At 39.1% G+C, this 16587-nt stretch overlaps 1 pseudogene across 1 annotated transcript; it reads left to right on the top strand.

Moving 5' to 3' along the window:
* The first annotated feature begins 6174 nt into the window (after positions 1 to 6174).
* LOC308640516 (vomeronasal type-1 receptor 94-like) lies at positions 6175 to 7101 on the top strand (annotated as a pseudogene). The gene has a single exon. The product of its transcript is annotated as a vomeronasal type-1 receptor 94-like (transcript).
* The last annotated feature ends 9486 nt before the right edge of the window (positions 7102 to 16587 follow it).

Below are 16587 nucleotides of genomic sequence, written 5' to 3'. Positions count from 1 at the left end.
TTCTATTGTACCAGTATTAACTATTATTACATTGATTACAGGTCTTTTTAGAGCATTATCATCTAATTCCAATACCCGGAACATCGCAAGATATACTTCAAATTCTTGTGTATATTTTAGGTTTGTAGGTCATGGACTTCCATTTTTTCCAGGTCTCATAGATCATTATATAATTTTGTATAAATTACATAAGAAACAGGGCTGGGGTTGAGGCTTGACGGTAGAGTGCTTGCTTAGCATGTTCAAGGCCCTGGGTTCGATCCAGGTGATATTGTGTCCAACTTAAAAAATGTTAAAAAATAAATTACATAAGTAACAAACAAACATTTTGATTGTTCCTTCCAGAGGAAGAGTGAGCCTTTTTCCTGTCTCCATTGATGAGGATGAACCTGAGGGATGATCACTCAAGTTCCCAACAGAGTGGAGTCCAGTGCAGACTCTGCCTCACCTACAAGTAGGTGCCACCTGCCTGCTGCTCCCTCAAGCCCAGCCTCCAGATCTGCCTCTATTTTTCTGGTTTGCTTCAAGAGCATTTTTATGTGATGCAGTGTGAATTCTGGAATTTTCTGTATGGAAATCACAGAGTACGTGAGCAGGAATGTCAGGAAACCAGGTGGTCCATGTGAAAATGGAGTTATAGGGAGAGGATCTACAGAGTCTCAGGAGGATCTAGGGATCTCTCACCACCAGAATTCAGGCATCACAACATGTGGAAAGGATACGGGTTAATTTGAACTTTGAATTCAAGTAAGAGAACTTGGAGTTGTCTACAAGATTGGGATGCACTTTTTTGTCAAAAAAACTCCTAGGAAATTTTGAGCACCTATCCCCAGATGGTTGTTATCCAGAACAGAATCAAATCAAGGGGACAAGCGAATTGTTCCACTGGGGACTCTATAGTTCTGTGCTTCCCAGTGGGGTCTTGTCACCTTAGTAGAGACACTAAAATTGCAGGCTGCAGAGAAATGAGCTCACAGAACCCTTTCTCTTAGACCCATGCAGGTCATGCTCAGGTGCACCAAGTGCCCTGCATCCATCCAGGTAATTGCCTCTCCATTCCACAGAGATAGTGGGTGAGTACGGGGGGCTTGTAGGAGGAGGTTGAAAAGGGCAAACTGGGTCTAGGAGTGAGGTTCTTGGTAGCTTGAGACACCCAGCTCTCACCCCTTTATTTAAGAAGACTAAGGTGCTCTGTGAAAATGTGAGGAAGGAGATCTTCCTAGGTTGCGTCATCGTTTGAGACACAGAAAGTTAGGTGCTATTTTCAATAGGAAGTGCCAATTATCTCAGGTTTCTACTTAATTTTCTTCTAGCAACTACAGCAGTGCTCATGTTATATATGCATTTCCCTGTTTGATATGCTATTTACTCCTAATCCAATAATCAGGGATGTAATAAGTCGCCTGTCTGCTTTGTACTAAATACACTCAGGTTTCCTTCTCTCACCTTTCTGAACAAATAGAATATCACTGATCTCTGACTACTAGACTCTGAGGAATTAAAAACCATAATTTTATAAGGCCCAGAAGGTAATGAGGGAAACCTCACATTGCCACAGGCATCTATTTAACTTTCTCATGCAATCTTTATTGTCCTAAATTTAATCATACAATTTAAAAGTGAATGGTGCCACTTCATAGTGGGTTCTCTGCCCATGAGCAAATTTCAAGTGAGAGGACAGTGGTCCTGTGTCACCTTCCCAGGAAAATACCAGTGAATCTGATTATGGTGTCCTTCTCCTTCCCCAATGACAAGGTAACAAAATTATCCATAGCTAGGTAAGAAGACTATTTGTGTCCACTAATCTTCTTTCTTTTCATTATTCACTTAAAAATTCTCTTTGCCCTTTCTCTAATAATAAAAGTGTCTGAAAGGCCTTTGATTATATATGCCACATTTTTTTTATCCATTCATCCACTGAAGGGCATCAAGGTTGGCTCCACAGTTCAGCTATTGTGAAATGTGCTGCTGTAAACATGGATGTTGCTGTGTCCCTGTAGTGTGCTATTTTTAAGTCCTTTGGGTATAGACCGAGGAGAGGAATATCTTGGTGAAATAGAGGTTCCATTCCCAGATTTCCAAGGAATCTCAATACTGCTTTCCAGATTGGCTGCACCAATTTGCAGGCCCACCAGCAGTGTATGAGTGTGCCTTTTCCCCACATCCTAAACTCATTCGGTCCTGGTATGTATTTTCAGGTCCTATTTCATGCAAATGCACTTCCAGAAAAAAAGTGAACCTATCTGCTTTTCTTCTTCCTAAAGCAAACTGGACTTGCCTCATGTCATCAGGGCAATGGATCCTTCTGTAGGTATGTTTGGGTTTCCCACTGATGACAGCTTAGGTAGGGTCTGTGATGAATCTCACTTGCTGTTCCCTATTGTTGTTAGAAGACTATTTTTTCTTTTAATTATTCTGAATACAGACTTTAAAATATTCTTAGGGTCTATCTGTAAGTGTGAACCCTGAGCTGCACTTAAATTCTTCCAAGTTACAAAAAAATGGGTTATTTTCAGCCTTATTTTCTGGAAATAGCTGCCATTTGTTCACCCAAATATTCTCCAGGATTTTCTCCTCCTTGGCCCTGTGGCTTATATATGTCACAGTGGCTCTGCACCCAGCATGGCACCTGGATGTGTGTGGCTATGCCCTCCCTGATGTGCAAGCTATTTCTCCCTAGTGCTCTTCAATGTTTCCCAGCTACATCTCTGCCACAGAGAAGAACTTCCTGCCCAATTTTTCCTGAGATCCTAACCCACTTAAAGCAGGATGAGTCCCCCTCCCAGATTTTTCACTTGTCCTTCTTACCTTAGCCATGGGAATCATGGTGAAGTTTTTTTTTTTTTTTTTTTTTTTTTTTTTTTTTTTTTTAAAGAGAGAGTGAGAGAGGAGAGAGAGTGAGAGAGAATTTTTAATATTTATTTTTTAGTTCTCGGCGGACACAACATCTTTGTTGGTATGTGGTGCTGAGGATCGAACCCGGGCCGCACGCATGCCAGGCGAGCGCGCTACGGCTTGAGCCACATCCCCAGCCCTCATGGTGAAGTTTAACTACTTGGCAACCATGAATCAATGTGTGCTCTTTTGCTGCTGCTGGTATTATTATTATTTTGTTACCAGGGAAGAAAACCAGGAGTGCTTGACCCCTGAACCACAACCCTAGAACTTTTCACATTTTATTTAGAGACAAGGTCTCCCTAAGGTGCTTCGGGCCTCTTTAAGTTGCTGAGGCTGGCCTCAAAACATGTGATCCTTCTGTCTCAGTCTCCCAAACTGCTGGGATTACAGATGTGCACCACTGCACCTGGGCCACGTTACTTCCCCTGTGACTTATGTCCCTCTCTATGAAATGTGCAGTCTTTCTAATGTAGCTTGCTTTGAATAGTGTGTTAACTGAATACTATCACATTGCTAAGAGCCACAGGTTGGGAAGCCCCTTCATTACCTTGAAGGGAAGCAGAAAGTTTCATCCTGGTCCTGAGCCTCTGGGCTTTTCTGTGCTAGACAGGTTTGAGTGGTAGGTGTGATGGTTAGGAGAGGACATGCTGGACAATTTCTTTTAGCTCATTTTTATACAGGGTTCTTATTCACCAGAACTCATTCTAGTGTCAATGAGCTATTAACACAGATGTAGCTACAAACTTTTAAAACTCACTTACACATTGTCTGATATTTAAGTGAATCAGTTTTCTGTATTGGATGTATGAGTTGCTGTTACATTATGATGTGATCTGAAATTTAGATGGAGGATGGGCACGGTAATCCCACGGTCTTGGAGGCTGAGGCAGGAGGGTTGAGAATTCAAAGCCAACCTCAGGAAATTAGCAAGGCCCTGGGCAACTTAGTGAGACCCTGTCTGAAAATAAAAAAAAAAAAAAAAACAAGAAAACAAGGGGGGGGGGCTCAGGCTGTGTATCAGTGGTTGAGGACTTCTGGTTTCAATTCCTGGTAGGAAAAATAAACTTTTGGTCACAGCTGGATAGATTCAGAAATATGTCATTGCTCCTGGGTCTACTTTAGTTGTTGAAAGTGTTTGCTCACTCTCTTTCATGCTCTGGAGAAAGGAGACTCAATTTTCATGCTGCTACTGTGCATTTTTTTCTTCAAATAAGTCTTTCTGGTCATTTTCAAGCAACAATGAATTGGGGTTTATTTTTTGAAGTAAGACTGAAAATCATGTCCTGGATTGCTCTGATTTGAGGTGATTTAAACATGTTACTGAAAGGGTTTTATAATCTGTGTGCTTGAGTTGCACATGTTTTAACATGAATTAAACACAATGAAAGCAAAGCCTCCATTTCACACAAATGGTATAAGAGAACACCATTTTAGAACTAAAATTTTAAATTTTTATTTTAAAATGTTGTACATAAATGATTATACTTAAACATAGATGTTTAAGTTATTCTTTAAAGCTTCATCAATATATATTTTACCAACATGAGACAGTTGTTATAAAAACAGATGTATGTAATTTTATGTATAAAGATGTAAGGAATAATATCTGTGCCTATGATCATGTGTTCCTTGTGGAAGATCTTCCTAGTGTCATTCCTGGGCTTGTCATGGTATCAAACCTGAATATACTGAATAAGTGAAAGAATAAAATTTTATTTTTCCTGATCACCACATTTGGGAAAAGAAGAACTTTTGTTTACTGATGGTGTAGAGAATTTCTCTTTTAGACAAACACTGCATGTTCTTACTCATGTATGAAACCTAAAAAAGCATTGCACAACTCTCCAAGAAATATTGTTCCAGCAGATCATTCAACAAATTTTCCAGCATAAATTTCAGTCTTGGACATTTGATTCCAGAAAAATGTCACCTTGAACTTGTAATAGAGATAACATCTTGGAGAGCTCATCTTTCAGGAATGGGCTGGACACGTGTCCTTTAATTAAAACCTTAAAATATCAAGTCTGTTTTAATTGTAGTTCTATTTAATACTCTGATTATAAAGTCTTGAAAAGGAAAAAAAATACTATGCTCTTGGTAATAGTTCCAGAATGTTCTAACATAGGCTAGTTATTCTGGCCAGAGAATGAACAAAATGTGACATGTATAGCCACCTCAGAGAATTCCAAGGACAGACATAAAGTTTTGAGTCCTCAGAATAGGATTGTGTAAACGTTCTACTTTGTAGGTTTTTCTATTTTTTTTTTTTTACTGGAGTTTGAACACAGGAGCAATTAACCACTGAGCCACATCTCCACCCTATTTTTATATTTTATTTAGACAAAGGGTCTCGCTGAGTTGCTCAGAGCCTGTGTAAGTTGTTGAGGCTGGCTTTGAACTGACATCTTCCTGCCTCAGGCTCCAGACCTGCTGGGATTACAGGTGTGCGCCCTCACGCCCTGTGGTAATTTCATTCTTGTCTTTCTTTTCAGGCAAGGACACAGCTTATCTGTTATTAAAAGAACTGCATTGATTCTTCCAAGTCATGTGCGTGAAGAACTGTATGATAATAAGATTAGAAGCCAACATTTCTGGAGAGCTCATTATGTGCCACAAACACTTCCAAGGTTGGTAGGCACACTTTATTTTTTCCCACATAGTCTCTGCAGGATCCACATGACACTTTTTGTGGACAGCTGAGATGACTGGACCTCAGCATCCTAGGGTGCTTAAGAAGAAGTTATGTTAAATGGCAGCTCTGACTCACAACTTCAACCAGTCCGACATCAGAGTTCACACCAACATTTTCTTGTTATATGCCGCTGTGGATATCCCAGTAAGACTGGAAGATACTGAGATAAGGCGGTGTGTGGAGATGCGTTCTCCAGAGTGTGAATAGAACATAGTATTTTTTTTTTTTAAATTTTGTGCTGGGAGCTGCCTGGTGGGTAAGTGCACCAGCACCAAGTTACACCTGGTCCTTTTGACTCTGTATTTTGAAACAGGGTCTCACTAAGATGCCCAGACTGGTTTCACCCTTGTCATCCTCCTGCCTCAGTGTCTGGGGTCACTAGGATTTCAGGCAGACATCACTGTGCCCAGCACCAGAACTGAGTTTTCATGTGGAATAAAAATATAGTTGGATGAACCTTCTTTTTTTTCTCATGGTAGTGGTGTTCATTTGAGATTGATAAAGGAGGGCAGATTTGCAAAAAAAAAAAAAAAAGACATTTTTGTTTGTTACTGTGGTCACAATATTTTTCTTTCCCTTGTAAGATGAACAAAGCCAACAGACTGTACAGTAATATTCACATAAGAAACACCGTGTACACCGTGACTGGCGTTGGGGTCATGGCCAACGCCCTTCTTCTTCTCGTCCACATCTCCTTGCACATTACTGGGCACAGACCTAAGCCCACTGACCTGCCCATTGGTCTCCTGGCCCTAATCCACCTGGTAATTCTGCTCATCAATGGCTTCATAGCATCAGACATTTTTATACCTCACGGGGGAAGGTGGGATGACCTGATGTGTAAATTGCTCATCTACCTGTGCAGGTTGATGAGGGGCTTCTCCATCTGTGCCACCTGCCTGCTGAGTGTCCTCCAAGCCATCACCCTCAGCCCCAGGGGCTCCTGCTTTGGAAGGTTCAAACATAAATCCTCATGTCACAACGTGTGTTTCCTTCTCTTCCTGTGAGTCATCTACTCATCCTTCAGTAGCCACCTCTTCATCTCCATTGCTGCTACCCCCAATTGGACCTCAGACAACTTTATGTATGTCACTGAATCCTGCTCCTTCATTTCCATGACCTTCTTCCTCCGGCACAGCTTGTCCACCCTGCTGACCTTCAAGGAAGTCTCCTTTATAGGAATCATGGCCCTCTCCAGTGGATACATGATGGCTCTCCTGTGCAGGCACAAGAGGCAATCCCGGCATCTCCACAGCACCAGCCTGTCTCCAGTGTCATCCCCAGAACTGAGGGCCACCCAGACAATCCTGCTGCTCATGAGTTGCTTCATTGTCATGTCCATGTTGGACAGCATTGTCTCCTATGCAAGAATCACACTGAAGGATGATCCAATATTTTACTGTATCAAGATCATTGTGACCCACAGCTATGCCTCGTTCAGCCCTTTGGTGTTTATTTGTACTGAAAAACGTATAATTAGTATTTTTAGATATAGTGGGAGAAGACAGTAAACATTTCAGTAGCCAGTGGTGGATAAATTCTGTTAGGGTGAGAAACTGTTCTGAATGAGTGATTTATCATGACAGAGTGTGTAGAGTCTTTGGTTTACGTGCAGTGCAAAGTCTCACTTCCTCTTTAAACCATACACTTGGACATACATGGATGACAATTACATCCAAGAAAGCCAAACCATGTGACTCTGTGAAATATTACGGGGGTGTCATGTTTCTCACCGGATCCTTAATAGGGGCTTCTGAGTTGGATGCCACTTGTCATAACCTGGGTTATTCCAAACTCTTTTTAGATACAAGAGTTCCAATGTTTATCACATATTGCATCATCTCCATTATCTGTATTTTTCCAAACTACACTTGTAAACATATTCTACCATGAAATATCACATGATCCAGCACACACGCAATACACACTCATAGGTGCACACACACATGTTCTACAAGCAAGGAGTCAAACAGTCATCTCCACATCACTGCTCCTAAAACCATGCTTTAAATATTCAAACACAAAGTGGTGAGAAAACTGGCAAAACCCTCTGCAATATTCTAGCCAGGAAAATTCATGAGCACTTTAAAAGCATTTTAATATTTACCCTTGGTCAAATGTGCCTCAATCAGAATGCCACCATTTGAACATAGGTGTCAACATGAAAAGTTTCTGAAATCTGCTGGTTTGTGGACCACATTTGTGCATGACTGCAAAAACCATATGAGTCCATGGCTAAATACATAAGTAAAAATAGAAATCTAATAATGAGCATTCTCTTAAGACTTCCATCCTGAAAACACTGCCCTATTTGCTTTGATAACTAAATTATCATTTAATCATTCCTCTAGCAACACTTGAGGTCCACAAAGAACTGTGGAACACATCTGGTTGGAGCATAAATGTTGGGATACCAAGAAGAAAGTTACACTGAACCTCAAAGGAGAAGGTTCATAAATCACCAGAATGCAGGAAAGCCCACAAAAAATTTCAAATGAAAAACAAGGGACTGGGGTTGTGGCTCAGTGACAGAGCACCTGCATAGCACCTGTGAGCCATAGGGTTCAATCCTCAGCACCACATTAAAAAGAAATATATAAAATAAAGGTATCCTGTCCAACTAAAAAAATATTTTAAAAAATAAAGATCAGATTTTTTTTTTTAAAGCAACTCCGTGCAATGCAGCATTTCTCCTAGACCAGTTTCCTGGACCCTAAAATACTAGTATGACATGAAAAAGCTTTGAAAAATGGGTGAGAAATTACAGAAGTCTGCTCTGGCCCCATCTCTAGTCCAGCCCCACTTAAATGTCCCTCTGACCTTGTATTTGCTGTCTCTCCCTTTAGAGTTTCTCACATTTTTTCCTTTTTTTCTTCTTGTAATGCTGGAGATTGAACCTGGGACCTTGTGCATGCGAGGCAAGTTCACTACTGACCTCACTGTATCCTGGGTCTCTCACGTTCTTTCCTGAATGTGTATCTGCTTTTCTAAATAGGTCTGTCCGTGTGCCTGAAAAATGCTGAAGTATTCTTCCATGGGTGACGACTATAGCATTTTCCTATTGGAGAGAACAAGGTACTCCAGTGGCTCCTCATTAGGCCCAGGGACTGATACCTCATCCCTCAGATCATGGTGGAATTGGGGGTGGAAGGTTACCTTGCATTGTCAGATAAAATCAGGTTCCATCCTGGGAGTTAGGCATTCACCAGACTGCCTTGTTTACACACAGGCCATTCTTAAGGACATTTTGGCATACAACCATATGCTATGGAAACGAGGTTAAACTTCCTTCCTGGTGGACATTTTAGCATTACAATGAAGTAGAATAGAATTCCTAGTCACTGGTACTTTATCTTAAGGTTATTTCTGAAATAGGTTTGTCCTAAACTTATTAAACACATCTCAACTTTTTGGGTCATAGTCTCATGGGAAATCATGTTTTCCATTAGTAGAGGGTCAAGGTGTGTCTTCTATTCTTAGGCTCCAAGTGCTAACAATGCAACATGGACACAAACAGAATGTGGTGCATGAGTAATTGGAGAGATGTTCTCTTCTACATAAGTGGAGCACTATCAAAACTGTCAGTCTTTCAACAAAGATGGCAACTGGACACTAACAGGAAGTTATTCAAGAAACAGTATATCAACTGGGAAACTGCTGGAGAAGGCAGAGTCTCGTGCCCCTGGAGGGCTGGTGTGGGGTGAGGGGAGATTACATCATGCTCCTCAGAACACTTTGCAATTTAAAACTCATGAGTTGCTCATTCTAAATTTTCTATAGCTTACAGAAAGGGAAATCATGGATAAGAGGAGCTATGAGAGTCAAATTGCTGTAAAACAAATACCAAGATGCAATCTCATGAGTGGTCAGAGAGAAACAGTTGTTCAGGTACAAGACAGTATTATTGGGTTTCCCTAGAGAATCCAAGAAGCTGGAAGGTAGTGGGAGGACATGATGAAACTTGTTGTTTAACCATCAATAATTTTATACCTTGCTAAACTGTGCTTCAAAAGATAAAGCGAGATATGTACAAGGAAATGTTTGGGGTGAGTAAACAACTCTTCCAGAAATGCCAATAGAGCCATCAAGGTTAAAGGAAATGATAAAAGATAGAACCTTGAGCCCACATAAAATAATGAGAAATAATGGTAGATGTAGCTCAGTAGCTCAATATGGTAGCTAAATGTTGCCAGTGCCATGGAGTATTTAGTTTCTAACTCTTTTCTATTTGTTTTAAATATATAAGTGTAAAAAATTGTACTCTATATGCATAATAAGAATTGCAATGCATTCCACTATTGTGTATTAAGAAATAACATTTTAAAAGTTTAAAAAATAAATGAGTGCAAAAATAACACTTAGAACACAAAAAGTAACACTTAGAACCAAAAAAACATTGATGCTGAATGACTACAAGACTCCATTTCTTATTGCTATCAGGAAATACTTAAGGATGAGTAGTTTGTGATTAGAAAGTCATTTAGGTCAGAATTTTAGAGTCTGAGAATCCAAGATAAAGCGTTGCCATTCACGTGACTTCTGGGGAGTACCAACTTTGTTCTATTCCAGCATGGTGGCTGTCATCAGAGTGTGGAAAAGTGGAAGAGGAAAAATCATAAGGACCAATAGGAGCCACAGAGCAGAGAGGGGCAGTCTTGATTTTTCATAACAACTCGTTTCCTCTAAAACTCATTCCAAGGGACTAGCGTCCATTCTTCCTGAGGGTGGTGTCCCCAATGACTCAATTAACACCCAGTAGACAGCACATTTGTAAGGCCCTTCTACCTCAGTGCCACCATAATGAGGACCAAGTGTCCAAATCCTAAGCTTGTTTGTGGACAAATGCAATCCAAGCCATAGAAGAAACATGATGCATGAATTTATAGTCTATGACAAAGATAAAAACCAGGACTGAGGTTCAAATCTGTAAGATCAGCAAAAATTTTCTATACTGAAAGTAATTTGGCATGAATAAAAACTGATTGCCATAAATTTAAGATGTTAGAGCTCCCAAAACAATCACTAGGGAAAAACTAAAACATGTGCCAAAAGAAGAAAATAAAATAAAAATTGTACACAAGAAAAGTGAATCATTAATATGCAATAATGGAAAATTTGATGAACCAAAAACATACAGGAAGAAAACAAGTGGCAACAGAGAAGAAGCATTTTGTTCATTAATATTATTTTCATTATTATTAAGGCATATAGATTCAATTTGTTCCAATTTTAGAAAACATATTGATCAAGTTGGGCATGCAGCACACATATGTGACTCTAGAGACTCAGGAGGTTGAGGTAAGAGGATTGCAAGTTTGAGGGCAAACTCGGTGACTTATGTAGAGCCTGTCTAAGATATCATCATCTGGGTACAGTGGCTCAATGCTGTCACTAAGCTACTTGTGAGACTGAGGCTAGGGTATCACAAGTTTGATGCTGGCATCAGCAACTTAGAGTAACACTGTCTGAAAATAAAATATAATAATATTAAAAAGTGGCTGGGGATGTAGCCCAGTATTAAGGCACCCTTGCGTAAAAGACCTAGAATCAAATAAAATTGTTCTGCTGTCTACATCAGATTCACTTTAGATTCCAAAACAAAGATGGGATGAGAATAAAAATAAATATAAAAATATTAATCAAGACCCCACCACAGTAGTTCAGTTACTTGGGAGGCTGACGCAAGAGGATCATGAATTCAAAACTGCAGGTGGTCAAAATAGAGTTCCCCTTGGTGAAATGGTCTAGCTGAAAAATAAAAGCTAAGAAAGGTAAAGCGGGGGACAAAAATACCCCACAGGATACAGAAAGTAATTTTAAAAGCAGGGTTGGGATGGGCTACCCAATCTTAGGAATGAAGCTTCCTAACTCAAAAGAGCAAAATGGAGCCTATGTTTGCTTTATTTATATCAGGGAATATCAAATGTTTTCCATGTAATGTTTTTTGCTAAATAAGGTAGAAAGTGGGCTTTGCAGTTCCCATTGGGTTATGCCCAACTTCAGAGCTAGAAGAGGGGTCTTCCTGGTAGAGCAGAGATAGAGTCATGTGCCTTGGGCAATCTACTGCACTCTGGGGAGCTGCGGATAGTTCCCACGGTTAGACCTAAATCTCCATAGCTCCATACCCAGAGAAGACCCTCAAGTAATTCACAGGTGGCACCTTGAATATTCCCCCTTTTTACTTTGCAATAGAAAATGATGAGCCATTATTTTAAGTTCCCAGATTCGTGTTCTGAGGGTGTGATAACCTATTATCACAATACAAAAAAAAAAAAAAGAACTAGTAGCAAACATCTCATTCCAGTAATATACCATGCAGAGTGTTTCAGCATGTTTCTAGGGTTAAAGGCATTCCATTCTTGAAGTATTTCCAGTTAGAGAAGTAGGATCCAAAAGATCAATTTTGCTTTTTTGAATATCCTGGATGTTGTGATGTGACTCCATAAGATCCAGGCTATAATTATTGCTATGCCAAATGCCCATTAGATTATTTAACCTTCTCCAAATCCCATTTGGAAGCCCTATATTTGACTACAGTAACAGAGACCTTCATAGTCAGATGGCATTTAAACCTTTCCTTAAACGAGAGAGCAGAAAGCTCATTACCAATATTTATGACAGAAGTTTCTAAGGCATTCAAGTTAGCTTCAATACTTTCATCAATATTTGTGATTATTGAAGACCTTGGAAGTATTTTGAGCCAAATTATTAAGAAAATTTGCATGTTGAATGTTCTGCGATCTAGCCACTAAAGCTGTAACTGTAGAGTGATGAATGAGATTAAATAAAATTTGAAAAATCATAACCAAGAATTATGAGTCCAAGAGCTCACTTAAGTCTGGTCACCTGAGCATGGGTCTGTTGTAAAACCTGAACACCAGCATCAGCATGCCATAGCTCTCAAATGTTGGCTGGTAGTAAGACAAAGGAAGACTTGGGAAGGACTAATGTTTCTTTCCCTTGTTATATCTAGAGATGCAATTAGGTACATTGCACTTTTTACAGGCTAAAAGATAATTATCATCCTTTCTCTTAACTCTCACATTTCCAGTAATTAAAGCATAAGGAGACTGAACCACACCTGCAGGCCATACCAGGAACCCTCTTTGCACCCCTTGCCTACAAAGTCAGGCATAGGGCTGTCAGTGCAATATAGGAAATCTGAGGCTGCAATTAAGCTCCAAACATCTTTCTGGATAGCACCTTCACTGAAGGTTAGGATATTACCAACAAAACCTCCAGGGATCCTGGCATCCTTATGTGATTGTCTTTTGTCAATTCTTGGAGACCAGTCTAAAATATATCCACTATATCTAGAACATTTTTGTTTTACTGGCAAGATATCTGCACAGTCTATCCATTTAGGAAAGGTGCCAAATTCTATTGCAGACTGATTAGGACAGTAAGGTATTGGCAGGCGTTCTGTGGCAATGACTGGATTGTTATGAGAAAGTCCCATTTTAATAACTGTTTAGACATATTCCTTAGAGTCCCAGGGTCCAGGATGATTGGTTTGTCTAGACCCCCCATATGCTGTATTTTTTTCAAAAGATACCCCTAAATAGCCAGCGTGCTTATCATGGGACCAATATATACATAGTGTCCACTGTAACCAGTATAATTAAATCCAGTCACAGGGATGGGTGTAATCTGAGTATCTGTAAAACCACACAGTACATGAGTATCATTGGTGAATACTGGGATGGATTCTCCGGTCCACACTACTGGGTGTACCAAAGGTGGGTATGGAAAATATGTCCAATTGGTTTCTCTCTGGACCCCATTACTGGATACTCAACAGAGCTAACACGGCCACAAACATTGTGGCTGCAGAGTTAGTTCCTCCTTGTGTCAAAGTATCAGTTCAGGCTATAGCGCTAGATTCTACAGTTGCCTCCATGATGGTAGATTCAACATTCGGTCTCTCTGGGCCTTCTTTATCCTCTTCCTTCTTTTTAGCTCTCACTTCCTGCTGGGGGTCAGGGCTGACATCTCTGGATCAATCTTCAGTATCTGAACCTCGGTTCTAGGTCCTCCATGTCTGATAGCACATTCAGGTACCCCAATAGGATGAGACTCACCTTCTGGGAAAACACAAGCATGACCTCTACCCCACATTATCACTGGATCTGATCCTTTATGTTGTTATGTTTGTAAATCTTTCCACCAACCTTGGCTCAAGTTACCGGCTGCAGTAGAAGAAATGTGTCCTTTGGCTGCAGCGTGACTTTCAGAGTCACAATTTAAAAAAAAATTAAAACAAATCATGATTAAGGTTATATTGTGGGGTCTTATTCCCCTCCCTTTTTTGTAATTGTAGCTTCATAGATAAATGAGCTCATTCTACAATGGTTTGACCTTGAGGCTTCTATGGAATACCTGTTTTATGATCAGTACAAAATTGTTGGCAAAACTGCTGAAAAGAAAAATTAGTATAAGCTGTAGTATTGTCAATTTCAATCTGTAAAGGACCTCCTAATGCTGCAAAAGTAGCTAGAAAGTGAGAAATAACATATTGAGTATTTTCTCTTACACAGGCAATGTGAAAAATAAATCTAGAGTAAGTGTCAACAATAACATGAACTTAACACTGTTTGCCAAATTGAGGGATGTGAGTTACATCCATTTGCCATAACTGATTTGGTCATAAAGCATGAGATTTTCCCAGTTGGTGAAGATAAAATATCTATAAAACATTGTGAGATTTGATGAACAATTTGACAAGTTTTTTTCCCAGGAATATTAAATTTTTATGTAAGGTAGAATCATTCTGAAGATGTAAAGAATGTGAGGCTTGTGCACAATCATATAAAGATATTTATTCACAAACAGCAACAAGTTTATCAATCTTATCATTATCTGATGCTAAAGGACCTGGAAGATTAGAATGTGCCCTTCTATGGCTAATGAAACATGGGTGGTGACACATTTGACTTGTCTTTTGTAAGGTCTGAAACAAATTAAGTAACTCTTGCAATGGTGTGTTCCCAGTAGTTGATGTTTCAATATTTTTTTGTAACACGAACTGCATGTAAAGTGTCTGAATAAATATTGATTGGCTCATTTGCAAAATGAATTAAAGCACAAATGAGAGCTTGAAGATCTGCTGTACCATCTCTGTATGAGCATGGCTATAGAAACTTGCTTTTCCTGAACTCGATCCATCAGTAAATACTTTTAGTGCTCCAACTATTGGTTAAGCACGTACAATTTTAGGAAAAATAAATGTAGTCACAAGAGCAAACTGAATAATTTTATCCTGAAGGTAATAGCTTTCCATTTGACCAGGGAAATTAGCAAAAGCTTTCTGCCAAGTATAAGAAGATTGCCAAAGCCAGTCATGCACTTCAGTAGAAAAGGGGGCAACAATAATACTAGACTATGACCCAACTCTCTGCAAAACTCGTGTTCTTCCTTTAATAACTCACTGAGCAATAAAGCCATGGAATGGAGTTGATGACTTTTGAGGAGAATGAGGTAGGCAAGGCCACTCAATAATTCCCAATATTCACCACATTGCTCCTGTAGGAGTATGAACATTGGGAAATGTTAAACAATATACAGGCTCTTGTGGATTAATTCCATTAAGCTGTGCAGTCTTCATGGCAGATTCAACCTTTGTTATGGCAATCCTTTCTTCTGCCATAAGTTGATGAGAAGGTAGAGAAGGATCCCCCTGTACAATCTGAAACAAAGGACACAAATCTGCAGTGGCTAGATTTAAAGTTGGTCACAGCCAATGAATATCACCTAGTAACTTTTAGAGGTCATGTGCCTTGGGCAATCTAATGTGGTTGGGGGAGCTGCCCATAGTTCCCAAAGTTAAATCTAAATCCCCATGGTTCTATACCGAGAGAAGACCCCCCAAGTAATTCATCGGTGGTTCCTTGCAACTTAGTGAGACCCTACCTCAACATAAAACAGAAAAATGGCTGGGAATAGGTCTTAGTGCTAAAGTGCTCCTGGGTAAAATCCGAAATACAAGGCAAAAGAAGCAAATAAAAACAATAAAGAAAACAGCTGGAGAGGTATGCAAATGTCAGACAAAATCAGCTGAAACAGAAATTGTTAGAGGCAAGAACATGATATATACTTGTAGTTACATATATTAAATTATATATTAAATATATATGCATATTTATGATAAAGATTAAAATATATAATACATATCAATAGAGTGGGAAGTCTCACAAACTAAGTTATAAAAGTATACATGTCTAAAAACAGTGTTCCAAAATATGTGAATTGAAAACTATCAGGATTAAAGGAAGAAAAATTTCTCCAAAAAGAGGTGGATAATTTGTGATATTCCACTTTCAGGAAAGAATGAAATGAGTAGCAAAAAGTCCCTGTAAAACAAAACAACTTGCACAACAATAGCTCTAGAGGAATATATAGAATATTCTGCCCCAAAGAGTAGAATACACATTTTACTCCAGTGTGTTAGAAACATTGTGCAGGACTTGCCATTTTAAAGCCATAAAAATGTCAATAAATTTAAAAGCACTGAAATCAGGACAAGTATCTTTTATAAGTAAAATGCAATTAAGTTTAAAAAAACAGAAAAGTTAAAAATTTGCAAACATGTAGCAATTAGGAAGAAGACAAAGAAAAAAAATAGAAAATAGTTTAGGTGGATAAAAATGAAAGCAAACATGCCAAAACTTATGAGGTGCAGCTAAAGTAGCCTTCAGAAGAAAATTCAAAATGACAAAAGCCTACATTCTAAAAGAAAAACTGCCCAAACAAAAACCTAAATTTATGCAGTAACTAGACAAATAGAAGCAAGCTGTAATCAAATTGCACAAAGGATAAATTAATAAAGAGTAGAGCAAGAAGAAAATAGACAAAAGAATTAAGAAAACAAACTTGATTGTTCAAAAGATTTACAAAATTCATTGTTCAATTAACAGAGAGAGAGAGAGAGAGAGAGAGAGAGAGAGAGAGAGAGAGAGAGAACTCAAGTTAATAAATATCAAAAATAAAGGTGAGACCAT

Source organism: Spermophilus citellus (genome assembly GCF_964194105.1).
Source record: "Spermophilus citellus genome assembly, contig: SCAFFOLD_187, whole genome shotgun sequence".
NCBI lineage: Eukaryota > Metazoa > Chordata > Mammalia > Rodentia > Sciuridae > Spermophilus > Spermophilus citellus.
This window is presented reverse-complemented; position numbering and strand designations above follow the sequence as displayed.